Below are 27,011 nucleotides of genomic sequence, written 5' to 3' on the forward strand. Positions count from 1 at the left end.
TCAAGGAATACAATTCCCTAAACTGTAGAGCATACTACTGAAAAAAATTGCAGTTTAAAAACAGCAAATTTTTTGTGATTAATTTACCCTTAGCTTGCTTCTTATTCCATGATACCTACAGCTTTTTAATCCAGGCATGAAACAGTTACATTAAGTACCCTGCAATATTCTGGGCTTATTTCAAAATTGCCAAGGACTTCTCAAACTCTTTTTGATCTCAGATATCTTGGGCTTATTAAAAGCCATACAATTATGAATATCAGATTTTATTTAAATTTTCTGAACTTAGTTTTAATATTTAGTAGTAATTAGATTTTTTTTCATAATTTTAACAATGTTCATGTGAATTGTTTCGCAGCATGCCTCACTCTGGTATATTACTTCTTAAAAGTAATTAAAAGTTGCATATACTTACGTTTCTTTTCAGTCTTTCCTCAAGCATAGGAAAAATATACGACCAAGGCTGGGTATTTTATGTATCCCCTAAGTCACTGACTTCCTACTAAGCCTTAAAGCAAGTCAATAAACAACTGAAGACTGCACACAAGGTAAATGCCTAATACTCTTTTCTATGGGTGAACGCTCAGCTGGAGTGGTATTGATTATATTATTCATTCTGGTGTTTCTGCATGAGGCATCACTGAAAGCACTGACTCAGTGACATATCAGACATAATACCACTAGTGGAAACAGAAGAATTAAGTCACATTTCTGACACTGATAAATTAAAGACATCTAAAGGATTATTCATCAGGAAAAATTATGATAGTAATGTCAGGAGAAAGTTGTAATCCTCATAATCGTTTTGCTCATTTGACATTGTAGAATCTGTGGCAAGTTTGTATTCAGAATGCAGAAAACATACAGTTGATGTCTTTTCTCCTGTGCAACACCATACCTTTTTCTGTTCCCTCTTTTCCTTGAAATTTCCTGATCTGAGTCTTGACATTTAAATTAATAAATTGTGTTGGTTTACCTGTCAGGTGGGCTTATATAATTAATATCTGTTTTTCCAGAAACTAGAGTTTATATGTTTTCTTTTTTTTTTTTTTTTTTTTTTTATTTTTTGTTTTCATTTACTAACCTAAAAGAATAAAATGGAATAGAAGACTGGAGAAGCACACAGTTATTGACTAAAGCAATAGTTGCCTTTTTTACTGTCTTCTGTTTATATTAAGTTTCTCTTCTAAAACGCATAGATTGTCTATATTTTTCATTGGCTGCTAACCTGAACGATCCCCAGTGGCCTTCCAGTTCCCTGGAAAATTAGCCACTATGTCCTGGACTAATTGCCAGCACATTAAAGACATCTCTGAACAGAAAAAATGTTGTACTTTGCAACTACAAATACACAAACTGGACAATTTCTTCCTGTTACTATTACACATTTTGGGGACAACAAGCCACCCTCTCATAAAAACCCACCAATACAGAAAATTTTTGGTTCTGTAAACCCTCTTAAGGATGATAATTAAATTCCATTTTTATGTTCATGCTATCAAATATGACATTCCCAAAGAGAAAGGACAATGAAGGTCTCTGGAGATGGAGGCCAGACATGTCAGACTTCACATTGCTATCATTTGGCAGTTTGATTTCATTTAGCTTTATTTATGTACCTGCAAGGGAATGCAGTGGGTTTTCATGACTCAAAATAATTACTTCACAAGTTCAAACTGTTCCAGTGAAACAGTAAATTCTTTGATAATTTAATCTTGTTTAAGTCAAAATAGAACGTAGGACCAACTTAATGCAATAAATTTTACAGCATTTGGGGACAGTTAGTTGGGATTTTGGATTTAAAGAAAAATTATGAACATACTTTTAGGAAAAATTGTTGGTACTTCCATAATTTTTATGCAATTCATGACATCAGGATAATTCATTACACTGGAAATTAAGCAGGAGTTTTTAATTTCAAATATCACAGTGACCAGGAGGGAACTTCATAAATTTTTCATGAGTTTTTAAATATAAAGATATGTATTACCAAGGAAACAAAAACATTGGCTGTGGCTGAGAGTAAAAGAACTGTCTAAAAAAGCATACCATTTCTTTTGATCTGTACAATTCAAGAATGACATGTCAGTGCCAGGAAAAGATAAGTGTGAGGCATTGGGACAATTAAAACTGATAAGGTGATCATTGCATCCTACTGCACTCATTGTTTTGTTTGAGAAGATAATAATTCTTACTCTTTAATTAAAAGTTTACAAAATGAATTGTTGCCAAAGTGCATTTCAAACTAATTCTATTCTATGGAAAATGTAATTACAATTTTTCTCTTTTTCCTAGTAATAATAGCTTTCAAAAGAAAGAAAAGATTAAGAATATTCAGTGTTAGAAACCATTGCACTAAGACAATATTGAAAAACTAATAGCTTTACAGCCTATGGTATTTCTTGTTTCCCAAGCAGTGAATGGTTAATGAAGGGAAATCCTAATCCACTGTTCATTCAAGACAATGAGAATGTTCCCACAAACTTCATTTTTTTTTAATGTGAAACCTTTTAGAGATTTCTGTCTGTATGAATACGGAAAATTAAAATAAAGTTTCTTTATACTCTCTGCAACTGTCATAAAATTGAGCTCTCATTTGCTGGCTTTCAAAATTAACTTCCTTTTTGGCACTACCCATATTTGGGACCCCAGTGTTCTGTACACAGCTAGATAACTTTTATGTTGTGCTGTCATTGCTGAATTTGGTAACAGGGCACACAGCCCACAAAGTGTCAATAAAAAAACTGTGCATATAAGCTTAACTTTAAGCAGTTGTAGAGTGGATTTTTTTTAAGAAAGAAAAGCCAATGCTTTGTACAGAACAATTTTCATTAAATCCATACTCATTCCTTTTTCTATATAAAGCTCTATATATAAGGTATATTTCATCTGTTGCTATTTTGGAGTGTTCTAGTAGATTTCTTGTTCTGGCACAAACTACTGCTGAATACACACTTTCTAAACTTTGTATTGGAGCAGAACATCAAAAGAATCTTAACTATTAAATATATTGCAATAATATTAAAAGCCATACAGAAAACAATTATGAGGTACAAATAGTAGTGCTGAATAATTCAATGCTCTACACCAAATTGCTGTTAACTGCACAAATTTCTTTTTGGTTATCATTGCTGAAACATCTATAACAAAATATATATCTCATGAAGTGAAAGGAAAGGGTTAAAATTATCTTACCAACATCTTACACTTTATCTCTTTTATTGCAGTTCTTAATATACTCTTGAAAACTATTTCTAGGGAAGAGTTCAGATAACAGAAGGCTGAGCAGATGGTCTTTTCCAACTTTATAGTTCCAGAAAAAGCAAGGGGCCTCATTGCTGCTGACATCTGAAGTTGATGCAAGAAGATGCCTACCATGTCAGACGAAAAATGTAACAGCTAGTCAGACCCATGATCAGGCAGCTTGGCACTTGCTGACAGCAGTTTGTCCATGTGTTGGAATCAGAAGAAAAAATAAACCTAAACCATATGACTGCTAAAAATCTGTTCATTTGCTTTCCTTTCTCTGTCATTAATTATTTTCTTTCATAAATAGAAAAAACAAATCAAAAGTATCATCTGGTTTACAGCAAAAAAGAAAGAAACTTATTAAAACCTAAAATTTGGCATAAAGAAATTAATATTCATAGATCTGAGTTTGCAATAGTGCTGTATTAGAAGGTATTTCCTTAATACTCCAAGTTAAAATTCTGTCAATTATATACCTTAAAACACTATAGAGTGCAAAACCATAGCATAGTGTCAAGAATGTTTTAAATAATGCCTTAATATCTAGTATCTAAGAGGCAGTACTGCATTTCTGCCTTTTAAAGATGAGGATTTTCTTTTATGTTGAAAGAAGGGATGCCACCATTGTAATCAACTACAACTTGACACAATATCATATTAGCACAGATGAGACAATATTATTCCCTCTTTTCCTCAACAAAAGAAAAGAAAGGTTTTACTAGTGCCGCATGAAAAGTGGAATGTCACCTTATCTACATTCCTAATAACCTCTTTCCACTATATTCTCAGAAACTGCTCTGGTAGTGATAGCTTCTCTCTCACTCCAGACACTAGCATAAATTAGATTATCATAAATCAGATTACCATGGTCAAACAGCCAAATGCAGAGGTGCTACCAGAGAGATGGCAGCAGTTATTTGCTTTTACATAGATTCTTACCCTAAAGTGTTCTGAATTCTTATCCAGGTAGATTCTTATTAACAAAAGTTAACTCATATGTCCCAAATCTAGGAAAGTGGTTTAAATCATCTGACCTTTGGTAATGAGAAGAGAGTACTTCTTTTGCTGCTCTTCAAGGAAACAAACCTAGAAAGGTCCTAGTGGGAATGCATGACAGCTGTCCAGGGATTTGATTCAATGGATTGTAGCACGCTGAGAAAAAAAAAAACTTTATTTTTATATTTATTTATTTGTTCACATATGTCCTCACCCTCCCAAAATGCATGCTTCATCAAAGGAACTGTGCCTGAAACATCAGCTCTTTTTCCTTGGAAAAGTGCATGAGTGTTTGGAAGAACAAACCTCATCTAAGGGTCTGTCCTTCTTTTCTCAGTTTTCTAGACTTAAATTGAGGCATGAAGTCAGAAGCTAATCCCATTCCCTAACAAACTTTCAACTATTTCTTTTTAATTGTAGTTAAAACTAAGCAGTTCTATTAGTACATTGATTTGTCTTCTTCTCATCTTTGAACTAGGTCTAAAACTAACATACATAAACAAGTGTTAATTTCTTCATGGGAACAACATTGTCCTTTATGTTAGTGAAAACCTCAGACACATGATGCTTAGAAAATTCTCAAAAGTTCTTCAGGAAAATATTTGAAATGGGAGCACCATCCATATAAGCACAGAAGAGAGTCCCTGTTCTCTGTGCTATCATATTAGGAATCCCTGTCATAAGTTTACTGAAGGCTGGTGGTTGTCACTATCAAATGTAAAGATTATTCTTGAATATCACTGTAGAAATTTCTAGAAACTTGTTTATTTCAATTCCAGATTTATTCACTCCATTTATATATCTGTCTGAAGACAAACTAGAGGGCTTTTACTGTGACAGTGTGATTCCTCTTCCTCTGAAAAATGCACTGTATTAAGTATAGCAGTTCATTAATTGTTGTGCTCCTTTATCTTGTCTGAACCACAGATAAGTAAATATTTATTAATTTCCCTTGTGTAAATATTTTATGTTGTTAAATTCATGTAAAACATGACTATATTATTTTTAAGTCTTAGCATACTAATACAGAAATACTGGTGGAGACTAAACCCATTCATTTGCAGTTTAGTTTTAGTTCTTTTTAGTTTGTATATTCTATACAAATTATATTGGTATTTACTAATTAAAAGGCTCAAATTATTATAATGTAAAGTGAGATTTTACATTAAGTTTTTACTGAAATAATTGGGTATTTGGTAAGGGAGTCCTTAAGTAGGAGAAGATAAGAATAATAATCACTTTTAAGAACTAAAAATACTCTATGAACTATAATTAATTAGTTTTCATAACATTCATGAAGTGCTAGTGTTATGATAATCTACAACATTTTTGCAGCACATTAAGCCAGGATGAACATTTCTAGAGCAAACATTTTCACTTTTGTGTGTAATGCCACTAGACACACAGATAAAATTTTAGCAAAGATGGACAAATCAGCACGCCCAGAAACTGTGTGACATGCTTGTAGACTGAAGAAATCAGTGGCATATGGGAGTAAATCTGATGAAAATATTTTTGGTCATATGCTTCAGTAACCCAACTCAGTGAGCCAGATTAAAAATATATGCTAATGGTGCAACTAACTGACATTGATTTACAAGTACATATTTATGGCATAGCTCAGTGCTGTGGTACAGAGATAGATTGCATTAATTTTTTTTTTCTATTTTTGCCTACTATGTTAAACTATGCAAGTTATTTTGAGGAATTTTCATGATGATTATCAAGTTCTAGTGTCAAAAATAGTTTTGAGTACCACATCCTGAGTTCTGATCATAGCATTTTAAAACCTTTTCTTAATCTCTTTTTCTATTAGCTATTAGATATGTGTTGGACGCATAGATATCATGAGGAATAAAAGAAAAGAAAACCACTTCTTTTGTTTGACTCTTTTCTTTTGGGGAATTATGGCTAGTTTTTCATTAGAAAATTAGTTTCATCAATTTGAATACTTTGCTCAAAAATATTTAATAAACTTATGCTACTCCGTAATTCATTAATCAAATTATGCTACTCCAAGAAAGGTTGAAAAATTGGTTCACTCAGAAATCAGGGATTTCCTTACAAGAAGGAGATGTAAGTTCACATCTTTTCACCTTGGCAGACCCGTATTTTTTCTAAATCTATCCTGAAATGTGCCATTTAATATTCTTCAAAAACAGGATTTGACTTTGATCATAGCTGAGATTCAATATTTTTCTATATTAGTTTCATCTAGATGCATCTTGTTGTCTAGACAGCTAGACAATCTAAACAAAAAAGTAAAAAGGGTAATTTAACCAGAGGCAAGGTCAGCAATTAGCTAACAGTGGGGAACAAAAGATTACAAGTTAAATAATTATAAATGCATCCTAGTATATCTCAGCTGCAGGTATCATTCCTGGTACTTCAAAAGATTTTGTTTTCAAATTTTTAATGTTCTGTTAGACACAAATGGCTAGGGTTTAACAAATATTGTTTGGAGAGTTTCCTATGTTCTGAATGTCTCACATCATAACTCATATCCCTCTCTTACCTTGATTATAGGCACTTGTTAAACATAAAATTACATTAGAGTTTATAGCTCTATCAGGAGTTTTATTTCTTTGAAAGTGATTTCAACATTCCAGCTTTGAAAATAACCAGTCATCAATATATGAACTGTTGTGCTATTAAAGGCTCTTATTTTCTAATCTGAACTGTTTATTTTCTATTTCTGAGATACTTTTCAATTTAATCTTGAACGTGCACATGTTGTTTAAGATGATTAGTGTTGGCACAATACCAGCATTGCAATAAAGATTACACTTTAACACACAGACAAACCCTTCACCAATAACATTGTCTAAGCCATGAGAATTTATTCTCAGTGAGCAGTAGCCTGTGCTGGGATTCCTATATCACATATGGTCCCTGTGACTATCAAGGCATGTATATTACTAGCAAAGTTCCTGAAGATATGTGAAAGCAATATACTATAAATTTCTGGTTTATCTGACTTTTTCAGGAATCATTCAGCCACTCATCATAGTCTAGTGTCATCTGCAAACTTGCTGAGTCATCATCCAGACCCTTAACAAACATAATTCAGTATTTATACACATTGATGAGATCTCCCTTTTCCAAACCTTCTGCCCTCTACGTTAGACAGTAGCAACATCCTCAGCCTTCACTTAATTATCTCTTTGAAGCTGAGTGTGACCTCACCAGTGTGGAGCAGAAGGGCTCACAGACCAGATTAGTGTGCTAGTGTCTTAGATTTGAAAGTGAAGTACTACCAATTAGCCAAGTCTTGTCTGCTGAAATGGTTGCTAATAAACCCAAAACTCACCTCCGTCTCAACCAGCAACTCAAGCACAACCTGCAGTAAAAGTCAGTTACATTTTCTAGTTACAGCAAATTTGACCTTTAAGTCCTACAAAGCACCATACTGTGGGTGTCCAAGCATTCCCTGATGTGCCATGTGGAAGAAAAAAAGCACTTATCTTCCTTTTGAGAAACTGACCTCAACTCTACTTAAGGTGCATAGATTGTACTGAGCACTGTTGTTGATGGATTCAGCACTATGGGAGCAGCAGCCAATTTTTCTATAATAGGGTAGTGATTTGACTTGAATTCAGACCTTTGTCTATTCATTTGAGTTTTTGAATCTTCCATTTCTGATTCCATGGAAACCTACATTCAAGAACTGACATAAAGGGTGTTGCAAATTGACCCTTTAAATCAGGAGATCAGAATATTTTAAGAGTGTGAACACGAATAAAATATGAGCAAAAACCATTTGTGATTAATGAAGAAGAGTAGAAAGTAGCAGTGGCTTTTTGGGCCAAAGATTTAATTTGTAGGTAGGAAAACAAAAATGAATATACATATCTTTATATTTGCTGATTCATGATCTATTATTGATTGATTTAAATAGAATTGGAGTGAGTTTTCTTTTTTTTGTAACCACTAAGAGAAATTTGACATCTAATCTTTGATGCCATTTCTCCTGTCATAGTTTAGAATGAGAGTGCATTAAAGTATCATCGAAGAAAAACCTAACTGCAGGGATACTGCTATTTTTGTAAAATCACATGCAGAAAAAACTGGGATGAAACCTGAAAATGAAATGGGATTGTCTGAGGCAGTTAGAGACCTTGGATAACATATGGCTTTTGACCTGTAATTATGCATTATTTCACTTGTTCAATTTTCTGTAAAGTCTCTGACAGTAATGGAAAATTATGTCAATTATCTAGGTATTATTTTCTCTCCTTTGGAATGTAAGGGAGGACAGTTTCTTTTAGAATATTTTATAGGTCTCTAAAAAATTAGAGAAGGGATAGTAATTACTAAATTTTAGAACACCTCATCTCTTTGATGACACTCATCATTCTCTGAAAAAATGAAGAATTTACTGAGTTTCCAGTTTGTAATAGCTGTTTAACAGATATGATAAGAAAATGTGCTAGTATTAACAATTAAAAATTTGACAAATACTTGACAAATGAAAATATAATTTAATAATATATATTTATATGGGAAGGATGTAATTTAAGTTCCCATTTTGAGTGTTAGTCTCTCAAAATTTTTATATACTGATGGCAAACTAATAGCATATTACCATCAGAGAAAAATTTTAAATTTTTAACAACTAAGAACTCTAAGATATTTAGCCTAGCTGCCCAGATAATTGCAAAGCAACTGAATATTAAAACGTATCTTGAAAATGCAGGAAATTACCATGAAGAGTTTTTCAAGTATTTATGATGACCAAAATCTGTCTTCTTCAACATGAATATAACTATGGCCATTTCTCAGAGTAGGAAACAGCAAAAAGACATTTCAAAATCACAATTCCCTCTCTGTACTAATTATGTAAGATATTTTCTTCCAATGAATTTAAATATACTACACAAAATATTCAAACACATTTTTTGTTTGTTTTTATCTCTAATTTCCATGAAGTCAAGAAAAAACCTCTAACATGTATGAAGTCCCCTTTCACCAACACTTCTTTTTTGTACAGTCTTGCAAGTGATGTGTCACTATCACTGCACTTTTCAGCTCTTCTCCCAGCTGAAAGCAATGCACTGGCTGAAAATCCAATTATGTTCAGAAAAATTATTCTGTTGTCATAGTTGCACTATGGATATTCCCTTCACAAGTGTTTGGTCATAGCGAGAACAACCACACACTGAGTGATGTTCAGATGTTCAAGATGTTGCTTAAACTTTTCCAAAATAGGAATTACATTATGGAACGCTGCATCCAGGTCTTGAGCCCCCCATGCAAGCAAGGCTTTGACAGGTTGGAATGAGTCCAGAAGAGGGCCACATATTTGATCACAGGTTGGAAACCCCTCTGTCATGGAGAAAGCTCTTCAGGCTGGAGAGGAGAAAACACATTCCAGTACCTAAAAGGGACTTAAAAGAAGGCTGGAGAGGGACTTTTTACAAGACTATGTAGTGAAATAACAAAGGGGAAATGGCCCTAAATTGAAAGAGGATCATTTAAAAGATTAGATATCGGGAAGAAATTCATTATGGTGATGGTGGTGGGACACTGGAACAGGTTGCCCAGAGAAGCTGTGGATGCCCCATCCCTTGAGGTGTTCAAGACCAGGCTGGATGGGGCCTTGTGCGGCTTGGTCTAGTGTAAGTCTTCCCCACCCATGGCAAAGGCATTGGAACTGAATGATCTTTAAATAGTCTTCCAGCTCAAACCTTCTCTGAATCCATGAGTCTGTGATAATCAATTTGTTCATGAGGAAGTGCAGTACATTCATCATTATAACACTGTTTAGGATTTACCATGGAAAACTCCAAAGATTTCATTTTACATTCTTATCTAATGATAAAGTAAAGAATCTGAACAAATTAAAACTTTCTGCCATATTCCATATCTAAGCAAAAGAGAAACTAATAAGTGCATAAAGTCTATGATTTCCATTCATCTTCAAAAACTAGTCAATTCAGCTATAGCTATAATTTAACGTTTCCAGGAACTCTGATCACCTTCAAAAGTTAAAACTTGGTAAAAGACAAATTTCACTTGCAAAAGATTGTACTTAAAATTTCAATGGCCTTAATGAAAACTGAAGAACAGAAGTGACAAAAATGTTTTTGAAAATGATTTATTGTTGCCATTTGATCCAGACTTTGCATTAATAATTTTGCTGTGATTTAATTTCTGCTTTGTAGCAATACTGTTGCATCCAATGCATGCTAAACATCTGCAGCATTACAAAAATGATCTCCCAATACAAAGGTATAAGTAACAAGTGTTGTAAGTTATAAAGTGCAGATGAAGAAAATGTCATAATTTCAGATTTTATTTCTTACATAGGATTAAGTTCCATCTGCCAGATATTACAAATGTTGTTTCTTCTTTGAGATTCTACAAGGTCTGTGTTTCTGAGGAGAAGAGATTTTTTTTCTAGTGACAGGGACACCCTCCGATAGACCTGGTTGCTCAAGGCCTTATCCAACATGGCCTTATCCAACACTGCCAGTGTTGGGGCATCCTCAACCTCCCTGGGCAACCTGTTTGAATATCTCAGCATCCTCACAGTAAAGAATTTCTTCCTGTTATTCTAAACAATGTCCCCTCTTTTAATCACCCATTACTCCTTGTACTATCACTACAGATACTTCATTCATTATCACAATTCACAAGACTTTTGTTGTATTTTTCCCCTTATCCTGTTTATGAAGAGGGAGTCATAAAGGTGCATAAAGGGTGGCATGTGCCACCCAACCAAGTTCAATCTACTTAGATATTTCATCACAGGATACAAAACATCAAGTGTCAAAACAGCTGAATCCCCAATTTCTAGACATTGAAAGACCTTGCATTAAGAAATGGAAAAATGTCAATTTTCTGAGATAGCTTGATTAACATTCAAATCCATTTCAATCTATCCTAATGCTTTAAAGTTTTCAATATTTTCCTTTTTGAAGGGTTTTGTCTGTTGGACAACTATATAACAAACCAAAAAAAGAGCTGCATTATCACATGTCATACTCAGCTAAGCAAATTAGATAATCTCTCAAGAAACAAGAAATTAATGTGGAAAGGTGTTAAGATTGCCTATTTTTTAGTAGTGCACAGTGTTTGCAGTAGGAAAGATTTCCTTCTTATGTTGATAAAACATAAAAATAAACACCTGTGAAACAGCAAATTTGACTACAAAATAGCTCTTGTCAAGAATGCACTTCTTACTATAGCCAAAAATATTTGTTGGTCTACTTTTCCACTGTTATTTAAAAAAAAAGAAAAATCTAAAATTTTTAGTGGCTTTGAGATTGAACATGGAAGATAAATAGGCCCAATAAAAGCTGACTTGAAATATGATGGCAATTTTCCTATAAATTTTTGCATCTAAATATGATTGAATTCTATAAAACTTGAAAATTTTCCCCTACTTATCATGTTTTTGTTTGGTTGGGTTTTTTAATAACACACTACTGAGTTTTAGGATTTCTTTGCCTATATACCTAGCCTAGAATATTGAAAAAACTTTCACTCTTGAAACAGGCTGGTAGCTCTGCCTTTGTTTCCCTGAAAGAATTTTTTTACGTAATTCACTGAAGGCTAAATTTATTTAAACTTTGCTAATTTTTTCTATATGGATAATTGTCACCAACATGTTTTATGAAAAATCCTTTCCTTAGGATTTTTCCTCCTGAGAAGCTGAGAGGCCTCAGGAACAAAATGTAAACAATGATTATCTGCTGCTGTGGAATGCAACAGGTGGATCTGTGATTGGTCTCATGTGGTTGTTTCTAATTAATGGCCAATCACAGTCCACCTGTCTCAGACTGTTTCAGTCAGTCTGAGCCTTTGTTATTCATTCCTTTTCTATTCTTAACCAGCCTTCTGATGAAATCTTTTCTTCTATTATTTTAGTATAGTTTTTCATATAATAGATATCATAAAATAATAAATCAGCCTTCTGAGCATTGAGTCAAATTTCTCATCTCTTCCCTCATCCTGAGACCCCTGCAAACACCATCACAGATAATAACAAAATAGTACTTTGTTTATTCTCTGAAAAGTCATTAATTAAAAAAAAATCTATGATGCCAGTTTAAGCTCCTTATTTCAACATTACCTTCACATGGATCACTGGTGTCTTTTGGCAACTAATTGTAAATAAGATTGAATGCCAAAGGTAATAGGTTGGTTGGGGTTTTTTGGTGTCTAACTATACTGTTTCAGTCTCATGGAACGTATCTGACTCTTTTATCTCAGTTAAAGGCCTGATTCACAAATAATAAAATTAAGAAAAAAAAATGTTTTTAACTTAATTCCCACTAGAAATGAGTAAGCATGTTTGAAATGTTCTCTTGATTTCAGTCATTTAATCATTTTGTTCACGTGCAGCACTGACATCACAATTTGTGTCAGAAAGGCTGTTTCAAAATAACATTATTTAGAATATTTCCAGAGAAATTTTTTAAATTTTTGTTTGGTTGTATATTTTTTTTGTTATTTTTAATGTGATCATATATTCCCTTTCAGGTTGAAAATTTTAAAGTATTCAAAAAATGAAAAAATATTCTTTCAATACTAAATTATATTCAGTATTTTGGTTATAAATCATATTCCTACTACATTTAAAATTGATATAGTTTAAAGTATTTCAAAGGAAGAAAAATACTAGACATGTTTTTTTTAGAGATCATGATATTTAGATAATTAAAACAACATTGACAGGGGCCTTTGCCTTGAACTATACAAAAGATATGTTAGGAAAAAATGCCAAAGCCAATTTTCAGTAATTGTAGGTAGATACATACTGACTCTTTGGTTGTATATTTTTCTAGATATTAATTAAGTATCCTGTATATGTAATAAATACATGTGATCAAAACAGCAATATTGATTTTACTCAAAATATGAAAAACATTAATCTTAAAGCAAATATCAACGTTTTGTCATGGAAAAAGAAACTGCTTCTAAAAAAGACAAGCATCTAGAAATTTTGAAATGAAATTAAAGCTACTCTTTTCATAAATAACAGCTGACACAGAAAAAAATTATGTATTAAAAAATTTAAAGAACAAGATGACTTTAATAGAAAGGAATTGTTGAGAAGGCATGATAATATAACTGAAGAATGTCAAAACCACAAAACTTTCCTTAAGAGCAGGGAAGAAAGAATGTTTTCATTCTACTACAAATAAATATTAAATATAGAGAAATAAAGAATATTTAAGTAACAGACTTCTAATTAATTTTTTTAAAGTAATGATATCAAAGTTTCAAATTTAAATGTGATTACGGCATTTTCATAACTAGATATCATTAAAACAAATTTTGATTAATACGTATGATGCAGGAAAGAATCAGATCTTTGTTTCCTAATGTACTAGCTGGTGTTCTAACATAGAAATGACTTGTATTCCTAATATCTTTTATTTTGGTGAAGAATACTGTAGCTGTTTTAAACTAGGTTCTAAGGAAAATGGACTCCATCACTGAAGGCAAAAACTACACCTAATACAATATAAGAATCCTTTTACTCCTCACAGCTGCCCTCCTGTAACAAATTCAAGGACAAGTTCAGACTGGTAGCACAAATAGTCATGCAATTCTAATAAATTAGAAATGCCTGAAATATATGCTCAACATGCACTGGAGGAGCATGTAGGCAAGAAAAAAATGATCAGGTTGCAGCAGTAATTGGATTCACTTTGCCTTGGTATATGCCCCTAGACTTTTCAAAGAAAAGAAATGCGATGTCATATCAAGACTAAGAAGCTAAAAGGCAATTTCCTCTTCAAAGAAGCCATGGAGCATGTACATTCATACGCAGACAATGATGGCATTGGGGAAGAGAAAATTAAATTACCTGAAATGAGAATGATAAATGAAATTTAAAAATACCTTACCAGTAAGTCCTATGAGAATGGATGTTGTGAGATGAAAGGTGGGATTGCTTACTTGAACTGTTCCTCATGTGACAGAGAATAGTCAGTCAATACTCTGAACTAAAGGGATTCCAGAGGTTACTACATCTCCAGTGATTAATTTTGGAATCAGGAGATCTGTTCCCTCTTCCCTTTTCTCACACCAAAAAGCAAATATACTTACATGGTCTCAGCTTTTGGATTTGATGCAAAGCACTGCCACAAAAAGTTTGGAGAGCATTTTGGAACAACAAGTTGCCGCAGAATCGCAATGTCAGGTATCTGTCTTCTGTTATGGTGACACAGATTAACCTTTGGTGGCTTTGGATTACTGGAGTTTATTTAAGAAGTACCACTATTAGGCCTTTTACTCTCCTTGATTATTTCACATACTTACTCATCTAGCTTGCCAAAAGAGTGTCCAAAATCTTAAAGAGGTGCTTTTAGAAGATCTGGGTGCCACTGAATAGGATCTAAATTATTCAGTCCTAGACTCAGAAGTACTTTTAGATTGTATTTTTCAAATATAATTCAAATCAATGAGAAAAACCAGAAAGGAATAATTTTAAATCCAGACACAATGGCACAGTTCAGCTCCAGGTTGTAGGTATCTAAATACAGGAGCATATAGGTGAGCTTTTAATGAAAACACGTTGTTCAAATTCACCTTCATAATTTCATTTTTGTCAGTGGAAGTCTAGAGTTCTATTAAGTTACTTAAACACAGGTAGATGCCCCAGAATATCTGAGATAAGAACACCAGGCAGTGAAAATGACATAGAATATATGAGATGACCAATTGTCATCTTTTGCTACTGCTCAAGGCCAGAAGGAATATCTTACAAAAACTGAAATTACATTAGATACCTATCTCTTTGCAAATAAATACCACTCTAAGAGTAAAATTCAGGTGTCTTCATTTAATATCTGGTATCTTTTGAGATGCCTTGGGCTAGCAAAAAACATGTTACTGAAAACAAAAATATTTCTAGAATAATAGCTGGAGTTTTTACATACTTGAAAGTGTTAAGCTCACTTTTATTCACACCTGCGTATACATGAACCTTGTCCTAGATGTGTAATTCACAGGTTTAAGTATCTTTTATTTCTCAACACATTCAAACATGCATCTTTCACTAATGTGTGAGTTATTTTCAGTGATAGCACAGCACACATATGTTGAACAAGTGCAAAATAATTAAAGCCTGTTTGGCCCATTATTACCAAAAAAAGAAGCATTGTTGAACATCTTAGCAATTAAATTACCTACTACGATGGTTTTGGCTGGAAAAGAGTTAATTTTCTTCATAGTAGCTGCTCTAGGGCTGTGTTTTGGATTTGTGGTGGAAATAGAGTTGATAATGGAGAGACACTTTGATTATTGCTGAGCAGTGCTTCTACAGAGTCAAGGTCTTCTTGCCTCTCACAGCCCCTTACCAGCGAGCAAGTGGGGCTCAACAGAAGTTGGGAGGGTTCAGAGGCAGGACAGCTGACCCCAGCTGACCACAGGGGTATCCCACACTGAATGGTGTGGTGCTATCTATAATACAGGGTGAAGAAGAAAGGGGGAATGTTCAGAGTGATGGCATTTATCTTGCCAAGTAACCATTATACATCATGAAGCCCTGCTGTCCTAGGGATGCCTGAACACTTGCCTGCCCATGGTAAGTATTGAATGAATTCGTTGGTTTGCTTTGCTTTTGCATGCAGTTTTTGCTTTGGTGATTAAACTGTCTTTATCTCAACCCATGGCTTTTCTCACTTTTACATTTCCAATGCTCTTTCCTATCCCACCTGGGCAGTAAGTGAGCAGCTCTATGGTGATTAGCTGCACCAAAACCTATAAAGGCTCAGTTTTTTAATCTGACATGCGGTTTCGCATTCTATGATGTAATTTTGGATCTGTTTAAGGCCAGATGTTTTTAACAGTGTAACCAGTATAGCTACTTACAAAATAAGATCCTACTGAATAAATTCTAATAAAATCCAATCCAAGGTTTCAGTGAATAGTATAATCCTTCCTGCCAACAACAGCAATCAGGAAATGTGGTAAAAAAGCTTCCCTGCACCTCCATACATTCATGCATTTTTAATTTACCTATTTCATCTTATTATTACATAAACATAACACAAACAAACTTGAAAATTATCATTGCCTGTCTTGTAAATTTACTGGTCTCTTTTTGCCTCCTACAAAATCAGAAAATAATTACATTACACTCAAAGACTAAAAATTATCTTTCTGAGTTAAAGTATGAAAATCTGCAAGACTGCAGAAAAATCACTTTTATTATTTCATGGTTGTAGTCTGAAGTTTTTTGTATCTGTGATAACATATTTTCGAAGATCAGAACAGAAGTGACATTTTTTAACTAAGCTGTTTAACTTCAACTCGTCGGTAATATCAGACAGAATTATTCAAGGATAGGGCTTAAATGTTTTCATAAATAAGAATTATGGTCAGATTTTGGTGGAAATTTCCAGGACAGTTCTGAACAAATTAGTAATGATCACTATTACACAGTGAATATCAAAACTATTGATAATGGTGGGAAACTTAAAATGAAATATGGACACAATAAAAAATATTCTGACATTATGAATTCATGTGTTATCAATTTTAATGGCATGGTCTTAGTTAGTTTGTTGGGTGTTTGCATGGCTACAATGTGCCCACTTCTGATGGAGATGCAATATAAGTATCAGCAATATCTTAAGTGTCAATATCCTGTTTTGTTTACAGCAAACAAAGGACATAAATATTTTCAAAAATGGTTATTTCAATATCAGCTGGTTTCTGGGTAAGTAAAACATAATGTTGTTTGCCTTTAGCCACAAATCCAAGCCAAATGAAATTAAAAAAACAAGACGGAAAAAAGGAATTACCATTTGCACTCAAATAACACTATTGTTTCCTGGCCTCTGCTAGCTGAGGGATCACACTCCTGCTGTTCACAACATGGAACTTTAAAATGAATTTGAGTGGGATAAGTTACTGAAGAAATTAACATAATTTGTTGCTTTGAATATAAAAATGAAACCAGCTGCATACAGAAGGAATACAAGTACTGAGTTCTAGTCAGCCCAAAAGTATTATAACCTAAATATGCTAATGATAGGAAAAAAACTATGAATATTGGAAAGAAAAAAAAAGTGAGTATTGGAAAGAAAGAAAAAATAAAGTAGCCTTACAATCTATGGTAATTTAAATTTGTATCCATCTAAAAAGAATCAGAATTTATTTTATATTAATTTTCTGCAAACATTATGATTGAAGTTCTAGCACTTACAAAAAACAATGTAATATGTGTGTTTGGAATTCTACTATCTGAGGATGCTGGAGATGGAAAAAATGCTGTAAGACTGAGCATTTATTTGTTTTATGAGAATCTTAAAAGCTTTTGTTTATTTATCAGCCCAGTGAATCCACAGAGAGACTAAATCTGACAGACAAGATGCAGTAACAATTTGCTGTTTTACTTTACCCATGTTTACATGGTAATTTGCAAACAGAAACAAGCGAGCTCATGCAGTGTTGCAGACCAGCCTGTCACTAGCCAGGTGCTTGTCAGCTCCAACTGGAAAGCCTTGCAGGCAAGTTAGCCTGGTGCTATGGCTGAGCTTCTGCCTCTATCTTGTTATTCTGTGCTTGACACTGCTCTTTTTGTGACTAAAGAGTTGTTTGAATTAAAAATAACTTTGGAAAAAAAGCTGACTCCTAAGGAGAAAACAAAAGGCTCCCGGTAAAGAGTTACCTGGATCTTGGTTAAAGCACTAATGTTAGCACAGCTGGAAAAACGGGGGTAGCTCTCTAGGGTATGCAAGCAAAAGTAGCTCACTTTGACAAAGATGAATGGAACCAAATCTGTTACTGGATGGCTCAGCCTAAGACAAGCAGATGTTTTACATTTAATAGCTTAATTTAGAAGTTGTATCACTTTGTTAATTCTAAATGTGATCAGCTAACTTCAGGCATTTTTCATGTTTATGTCCTGAGGTCTTTTATTTTAATTTGACCTCAACACTGCAGAAATATATGTGACTTCAGCAGGAGCAGCCAGAATATTAAATGCATTATGGAATCAGAGAAAGGATCTGAGTAATATATATGTGCTTATAATAACCACATGATGCTAAATAACTATTAATTCTTTAACCTGCATCAAGTCATGCTTCTTAAGGTTACCCCCAAATACTTTAAAAACCTACAGTCACTTAAGAAAGTTTTAAACACCTTAAATCCGACACTTTTCTCATTTCCTGTTCTCAGGTAGTTTAGGTGTAGTTCCAAATTCCAAACCTGCAAGATGTCCCCGTAAATGTATTTCAAAGACAGAACTTTGAACAAAAGTCACGGGAGTGCATTATAATATTGTGATGAATGTAAAGTTCTTCATCCTAAAAATTGCTCTGTATTTTTTCTTTTAATTATATAATAGAATCACAGAGTGGCTTGGATAAAAGGGACCTCTGGAGATCTCTGTCTTGAGTGCAGTCTTGATGTTCTTTTTGAGACACAAACTAGTAGAGTTTATCAACAAAGTCATTTCTTCATGGAGACAAGACAGGACCCTTAAGAAATGCTGGGAGTGTTACAGAAACTCTTTGGTCTGTTTTAAAGTGACTTTACATCTTGATTCTATCTTTTTGTTTCTTAAGAAGGAAAATATATGTTAGAGTTAAATTATCCAAATTCTGTTTCTAAGGACTCGAAACCTTAGACAGACTAAATCATGACTATGGGGTTTTTTTAAAATTTCTTCTCAAACTTCTGTGTATTTTTTTTTTAATTGCAATTATTTTTTTTAATTGCAATTATTTTGATGAACCAATTTTCAGTGCATTCTTTGGATAGTGATGACAGCCTTTGAACTCAGTTCCTTAAGAGCAGGGATTCAGAAAAAAACATAAACTACTGAATGAAAAAAACTGTTTATAGAAATGGGGTGAGTTGACCACAGTCAGCAGCTAAGCAGCCACACAACTTCTTGCTCTCTCTCCTCACCACCAATAGGGTGGTGGAGTGGTGGAGAGAATAGAAAGAGCAAAAGCAGAAAAGCTTGTGCATCAAGATAAATACAGATCCCTAAGTGGAGGAAGGAGGAAAAAACACACAAAAAACAAACAAGTAATGCAAAAAAAAACCCCCAAAAACCAAACCCTAAAATCATTCAGCACCTCCCACAAGCAAAATGATGCCCAGACAGCCTCTAAGTAATTTCCCATTTGGAAGACAACAACCTTCCTTTATATACAGTTCTTATTGCTAAATATCACACCTTGTGATATGGACTGTTGTTTTGTCCCATTTGTGTCAACTGTCCCATCTGCATCCTCTACCAGCTTCTTGATTGTCATGTTGTGGCTTAAAACTAGCTGGAAATTAAAGTCCAAGCAGCCCCTTCCCTTCCCCCCCCCACTTCTTTTGGTGATAAAGGAGCACGGTAGAGAATAACACCCTCTACATTCCCACACGCCTCCAGGCTCCTCTCCCCTCATGATAATTGTGAGAAAATCATCTCTGTCCTGGCTGAAACGAAAACACACCCTCATTCTGTTCACTCAGGAAACAGAGTTGCAGGGAGGAAAAGTGAAAACTTTGACACTACAAGAATTCTTTATAAATGACCAAAACATTGATGTGTTTGCAACATTCCAAAGGTCCAAAACACAGCACCATATGGCCTGCTGTAAAGAAAGTTAACTCCTTCCTGGTCAGAACCAGTAGAAAAAGTAATTAAAAACTACACTTTACTTCTGAAAAGTACCAATGAAATCTCAGCATCTCAAATACCATAATCTTTTATGTACTTGAAAATAATCTCAAATAGCTTGCACAAAAGCCAAACTGGGAAGAAGGAGGCAGTTGGATCAAAGTCCAAAGAAACCAAATAGTATGGGACAATTGTTCTCTATTTTATTCAGTCTATTTTGGCCATTTAAAATATGAGAAAATATTTAACTGTGTTACCTGTAAGCAATTTACAAGTTTTGCATATGAAGACTTGCTACTAAATAATTCTAAGGTTTTCTAATTTTTATACTTACATATTCTTTAGTCATATCTCCCAACAGATCTTTGCATTCTTTCTTATCAACTACAGTTTATAATTTAGAGTGTACTTTGCTTCAGCTTACCCCTATAACAAGCCTGCTGCTGTAAAAAAATTAGGATGAAGAAGATTTTTCTACAGCTGCTGTAAAATCAGATAGCTCCATGTATTTTAGAACAGCTATACTACTTATGCTCTCTCCACAAATAAGTATTTACTATTACTACAGGTTTCTAAGAGAAGACTTTAGAGTACAGGGCAGCCTGTTCAGATTTTCTTCCTAGTCAATATAAATTGGTGCTTCCAAAGGGTAACTAATCTAGTTGTATGGAAAATTAAATCTTCTAGAACTTCCTGTGTCAAATCAGCTTGATACCATCTTAAAATTTATGCTTTAGGTGGCTGAAGTTGGATTGGGTAAAGCTCACTGTGGCTATCTGTATGTGTAACAGAAGAAGTACATTTTATTCCCTCTCAGAATTTTATTTTATTCCCTCTATTTCCACGTTTTCTGTTCTGATACTACTGCTTTTCAGAGACTTTTGGAAGAAAATAAACCACAGGATTTAGGGTTACTGTTTGTCAAGAATTTATTTTCTGATCCTTTCCTGAGTTTTTATCATCTCTGGCATTTTGAGATTGGTTTCAGCAAATCTGACACAGTGTAAGGAAACAAATATTATCACCAGCGGAGTATAGACAGAACAGAATGACTTCATGTTACTATTTAACAAAAATGTTCCTCTGAAAATATGCATAAAGAATATAATAAAAAAAAAAACAGAAAACTTAAGGAGGGAAGTACATGGAAACTTGAAATTATTACATTTATGTATTCAATGAATGCTGTTGGCTTAACAAAACTTCACCTATCAAATATATAATAGTTGCAAATGCCAATAAAATGTGTCTTGGTATACTTAAAAATTTACTTGAAAATGTACATCACACTTCCAGGGGTTCAGGGCAAGTATAATTCACTTGAGTAAGAATAGGGTCTTGACATTCTCAGCCACTTATGTTTAGAAGGATATAAAGGATTTCTGCACAGCAAGCCATCATTTGTTGAAAAGTTTTGGCCTCTGCATTTTTGTCAAACATGCATGAAATTTAAGAGCTCTAAAACATAAAAAAAAGACCACCTCTAGGCTTTTTGTGAATATACTAAAGCCAGTCAGTTTGCTAGAGAAAACTGTTAACAAAAACAAATAGTAAGATAAATTGACTTCAACTGTGATGAGAGGAACAAAGCTTTCTTCCAGGAAAAAAAACCATCCTTGTAGAACAATGGGAATGGAGGGAGCCTGAAGATTTTGATAGACACCGAAGTTCTGACCTACTCTTTGAATATGTTTTTGCTGATTTTTTATAGAGGGCTTTCTCAGGAGGAATAACGCTGACAGCAAATTCATATGAGAAAGGAAGAAAATATCAAATGTTCAAGCAGCAAGACAAAGCTGGCAAGAGAAAACTTGATCTTACACAGTAGTTTTCCAGGTCAGGCTTACCAAAGTTAAGGCACTTAGGTATGAATTTTAATAATTTTTCTGTAGTATATAAATACAACAGAAATGACAGGCATAAGGGAATATGGCCACATGAAAGAGCACTTTAATCACAAATGAAGAAAGTTAATAAGTTTTTGATCACAGACTCTTGATATTTGTGAGTGAAAGCTGAATAAAACAGCTACAAAACCCCCAAACCAAACCACTGCACCCTTGCTGCTTTTCTGTTTTCTTTAATGATCAGACACGGGGAGAACAAATGGTAAGATATTGATGTGTATGTTATGAAGCTTTACTCTTCACTGCTGATTGACAGCAAAATATTATGATCACCCACTAAGCAGGGATATATTATGCAGTCCTTTCAACAACAGAGCTATTACAATTTTTGTTTGTTTATTGAGTTTACAAAAACACAGGAAACTATGGAAAGCTAACAAATATAATTCAGCTGGTAGGTTATTTGTGTCAAGATTGCACATTTTATTGGCCTCATTCTTTTACTGCAACTTCAGGTGATATAACAGGAAGGCAGAAACATTTATAGACAGACAAAACTTCACCTTATTTCCTTTTCTAAACATTTTAATCTTGCACTGTTATCACAGCTCATTTGAATAATTTGCTAACAGAAGGGAGAACAGTGAAATAATGTGGAAATTATATGTGATTATTACAGTTCTTTAACTGAACATAAGATAAAGCATTTTCAGTTAGGGGTAGGTGAAATGTATTACACTCTCATTAATATTTTTTAGGTGGTCAATGTTTAACAGCTGATATTACATAAACTGTTGCTTATTTCCAGAGATATTCATATGTTAACAATCATTGAAGTGGTTCCCAGTATTTCATGGCAGCTATTGAGCTGATCTCTGGCAATGGTTTGCTGTCAGTATCAAAGAGACCTTTGAGGAGGAGTAGAGTCTCCTGCTAGGGCGGAATATCTGATACTGCAACTTGCACGTTTGAACACTACACACAAGCTATTGTAGAATCAAAAGCAAAACACTCTTCCCATTCTGTTATCACAGCTGTCCTCCAGTCTCTGGGGAAACACCTTTAGTTTTAAAGACAAAAAGGTTAATCATAAAGAAGGATAAAATAATAACCTTCCAGCATTATCAGTAGGAGAGCTTGGATTTAAGGGCTTATCAGTAGTAGTAAGAAGAACTTAGTTTTATCTGAAATTTTCAGTGGTAATGAAATATGTGAGTGAGAGCAATACAATTTAAGCACCCAGATTCAAATGCATTTAGGAGCATATTAACTGCAGTTTAGTAGTGTAAGGCTCTGTGGATCACCTTCTGATGTTTTAATCAATTCAATGACCTTCATTTATGGGGTCAAGTTTGCTGTAGCTGATGGTTATAAAGAAACAATCCTTTATTTGCCTGTTTTCAACAGGGAAAAACTCACATGTATGGTTTATATAAAATGTTGCCATACTAAAACTAAAAAAAAATTATCTATATTCTTTTTTTGACCTTAAAAATTACAGGGTCCATGTACTCAGAAAGACCAAAATGTGAATAAAAGTCATCAAAATAAATCTGGCAAACAGTTCTGAATAAAAATATGTAAAAAATTTTGGAAAATAAGTAGGAGAAAGGAGGGATGCTGTTTTATCAATAAGTCAAAGGAGAAAATAACAAAAGGAACTAAAAGCATATAGGATACATTCTACTGTGTTAGACAAGAAATGGGCCCGGTAAATCATTCTGAATTAATTGGCTTACAGAGCTGAGACTGTTACTGATGAAAAAAAATTAGAGTCCTGAATTTTATTAGGTTATGATACTGCTGGTGTAAAATTGCACTTTGGGCAAGATTTGCAGATAACAAAAAACTATAAAACTCCTTTCTGTACAAAGGGAGCTTAAACACTGCAGTTGGAAAAACCTTTCCTATTTTTTTGTCTTTGCACAGAAAGTGTCTTATGAAAACATACCACTTTCTTAAGTTAGAAGTTTTCACAGAAAGAAGGTGTGTGTACCTCCCAGCAGAACTCTGTTATGGCAGATTTTTTTTCAAGTCTCACACATGAATTCTTCTCAGCTTTTATTTTTTTTCTAAAATGGTATCATAACTCGCACGAAAAGAAAAATAAAATTTATTTTGTTGTTTTGTGTCTTTCATAATGAAGTCACGGGGTATCACTGTGTCCATGTCTTGACTAAATAGCTCAACCATTTTAATAATTAAAATCAATACCTTGTAAAAAATCTCTAGATAAATGCTCAGTGCTTGAAAACTTTGTGTAGGGTCTGAAGTTGAAAATTTCCTTAAACCAAGCCATAAAATTGTAGTCAATTCATCCCATTATCATGATCTGACAAGCCATTTAGCAATCTGAGTCTATAAAAGAAACATTGCAATAGAAAGTGAGATTCAGGTAATTTGTGCTTTATTTTCTCAGTTAATATTCTTGATTTTCTGTGAATAAAACATTTACAAAGACTCCAGCATACATAAATGCAGCAACACTTGATTGCTGGTGGTTTTAGTAGTGGCTGAATCTCAAAGGAATGCTTTAAAAGCTCTTTTTTTCCTCTTTTTGTCATGTGCAAACAAATATTGATCTGTAAAGTTAATTTACATGCAGACTTAGGAATCAAAATACCCCCTGGCTCTATTTCCAGGAGTCTTGCCTAGATCTTCAGATAGCTGTCTATATCTTGCTAAAATACCTATGCTTAGACAAGCTGTGCTATAAGAATGTATTAAATTTCTCACACAAGGTCTGTTACATTCAAGAATTTGTGGGAAGCCAGTTGTCCTCCGCATAACACTTTTTTTTTTTAGACTGCATTTTGGTTGTAGTAATGGTGATCTTTTTGTATAGGAGATAAATAGTAAGAATTTTTTCCTGAGATCAAAACAGTGTTTATGGGTTTTAATGATGAATTCCACACATCTCAGGACAAGAGAATTTCATTAAAAAGAATCATTCTGTAAAAATGGATGTGCAAACCCAGCCACTGAGCAATCAAGTATCCAAGGGTAACTGAGACCAGAAATAAATGAGGAAAGGGGAACCTTTTTATCCAGTGCAGCGACTTTTTAATGATGCAAGAATTTTAACCAAAAAAGAAAGTCTATCGTATAAATTACTCACAAAGTTTTGGCTAAGGCACTCACACGCAAAAGGACAGTTCTGGCTCTCTTTCTGGGTTTGTTATTCTTATAATGGTCTAATAAATAATAGATGCTCAAGATACAATTGTTTGCCATTTCCTCCCCCGTAAGGACACTCAAACTTTTAATGCAAATATTTTCTGTAAGCTTTCCAGGTCCAAACTAGAGTTTCTGATTAAATTAAAAGGAATTTTTGATACTGAATGCATATGACAAGGTCTACCTTCTTTTTTCTTTAAAGACAAATAAAGTAGGAATAAAGATTGGTTTTGGTTTTTTTTTAATTGTTGTCAGTAATTGAGGTAAAGGGGGGAAAGTAGCTTATATACGAAGACAGGTAATTTTTCACAACTGTACTGCAAGTTTGCTAAATTAATTCACTTAATAAGACACAGGAATTGTTTCACTTTCTGATCATGACTCTTGGGACCAATTATCCAACTAGAATAAATCAATAGCTTCTATGAAGGAAAAGATTTTTGCTGTATTTTTTTCACTAGAGGTGGAAAGCAATTTTATTTCTCTTACATTCTCTTACACAGCTTGAATATTTCTAGGGTAGGGACTCTGGCAGTTTTGGTGTGGTTTTTTCACTGTGTCTAAGCTACTTGCAGCCTGACTCTTCATCAGGGTTTCTTGCTGGATATCAGACATAATGATAGAATAAATGTTTTCAGTCTTTGCTAAGCTAATAATTGTGTGAGAGAGATGCAACAAAAATGGAATTAATGAATGTTGAAGCTGTTTTGGAGTTAAGAAAAGAATGGAAATTATGACCAGACTCAAGGAGTGAGAAGGTAGTTTAAGAATTCAGAAAAGAGAAATAATTCAGCTTAGGAAGCAGAGGAGAAGACTGTGTTGCCAAAGACATACAGGAATTATCTTTAATACTAAAATAAGAGCTCTGCATTTTGATGCATTTGCATGAGGGACTCAAAGCTGGTTTTGTATTTTTTTAAAGGAAAAAATTGCTAGAGAAAATTCTGTTTTTATAAAAAGTCCTTTGTGTAGGCTTTTCATACAAAATATAGTTGACAAATATTCAGATTATGCTTACACATCTATTTTAAAAAATTATAAAATATTAGTTTTAAATTTTGATGCACATTATCAGAATAAATATATTCCAGTTAAAAAATAACAAAAAAATCTGTAAAAAATAAGATTTCTACACATTTTGAACATGTGAAATGTTTCACAGACTAATATTTCTTATATCTATGAGCCCAGTTTATAAGAACAATATTTATAATATATTGCAAAGTTTCTGGGGGATGGGGGGGTGTAAGGGTTTTCCTTAAAAAAATTACTTACAAACAAAAGGTTTAACATCTTTCTACTCATGATTATAAAATGTTTTTAAGTAGTAGAATCTGGTTTGTGATATTTAGAGACTGAACTGATAATGCAAGGTGAAAGATAAAGGAAAAAGAACAGGAAATAAGGTTACCTGAACAAATCACTGGCAAATAGTTACCAGGCATTTCTGGAGTAGTGAATTCAAGGTGCTGGGCACAATATTAACACATTCTAAAAACTCCTTTTTTATTGACATGTGATTAATTTTTTATTATTAAAATAACCCTGATTTCAGTAGACATGAACTAAAGTTGATATACCGATGCATTTTTAATTTAGTATGGAAAGATTGAACATTCATTATTAATCTATATTTAAAAGTTAAATGGGAGTTGAAGCCAGGTAAATTCAGAGACTATGTCAGATCACTAATGTTAATTTTGCACACACAGTTAAAATAGGTGATATCATTTCAGATGGCAAAAATAACTACTTCAAATTGGTCCATTATGAAAGCTATTTTCATATCCCAAGTGTCTTGCAACACCATTTTATTTAAAATAAAATTATATTTCATGCACCTGACACATCCACCTTTGAAGACCCTTGTTTATTTCATGATGAGGTGGAAATAGCACAGAAATTTTATTAGGCCTCCATTGATAATCAATATAAGGTGGATCTAAGACATTTGTTAATTGCTGCAATGATATTTTAAACTCTCAGTTTCAAATCTGTTTTAAAAAAATAAATTATTTTTTCTTTGTTGACAGTACTACCTGTTAACAATAAAAATCAAAAAGTGAGTACAAGCAGAAGGTGATGAACACTATTTTAAACATTTTTTGTTAATATCCAACTTTAAACTCTAACTTCATCCCAAATATTAT

This window comes from Fringilla coelebs, assembly GCF_963513975.1.
Source record: "Fringilla coelebs genome assembly, chromosome: 2".
In the NCBI taxonomy this organism is placed as follows: Eukaryota; Metazoa; Chordata; class Aves; order Passeriformes; family Fringillidae; genus Fringilla; species Fringilla coelebs.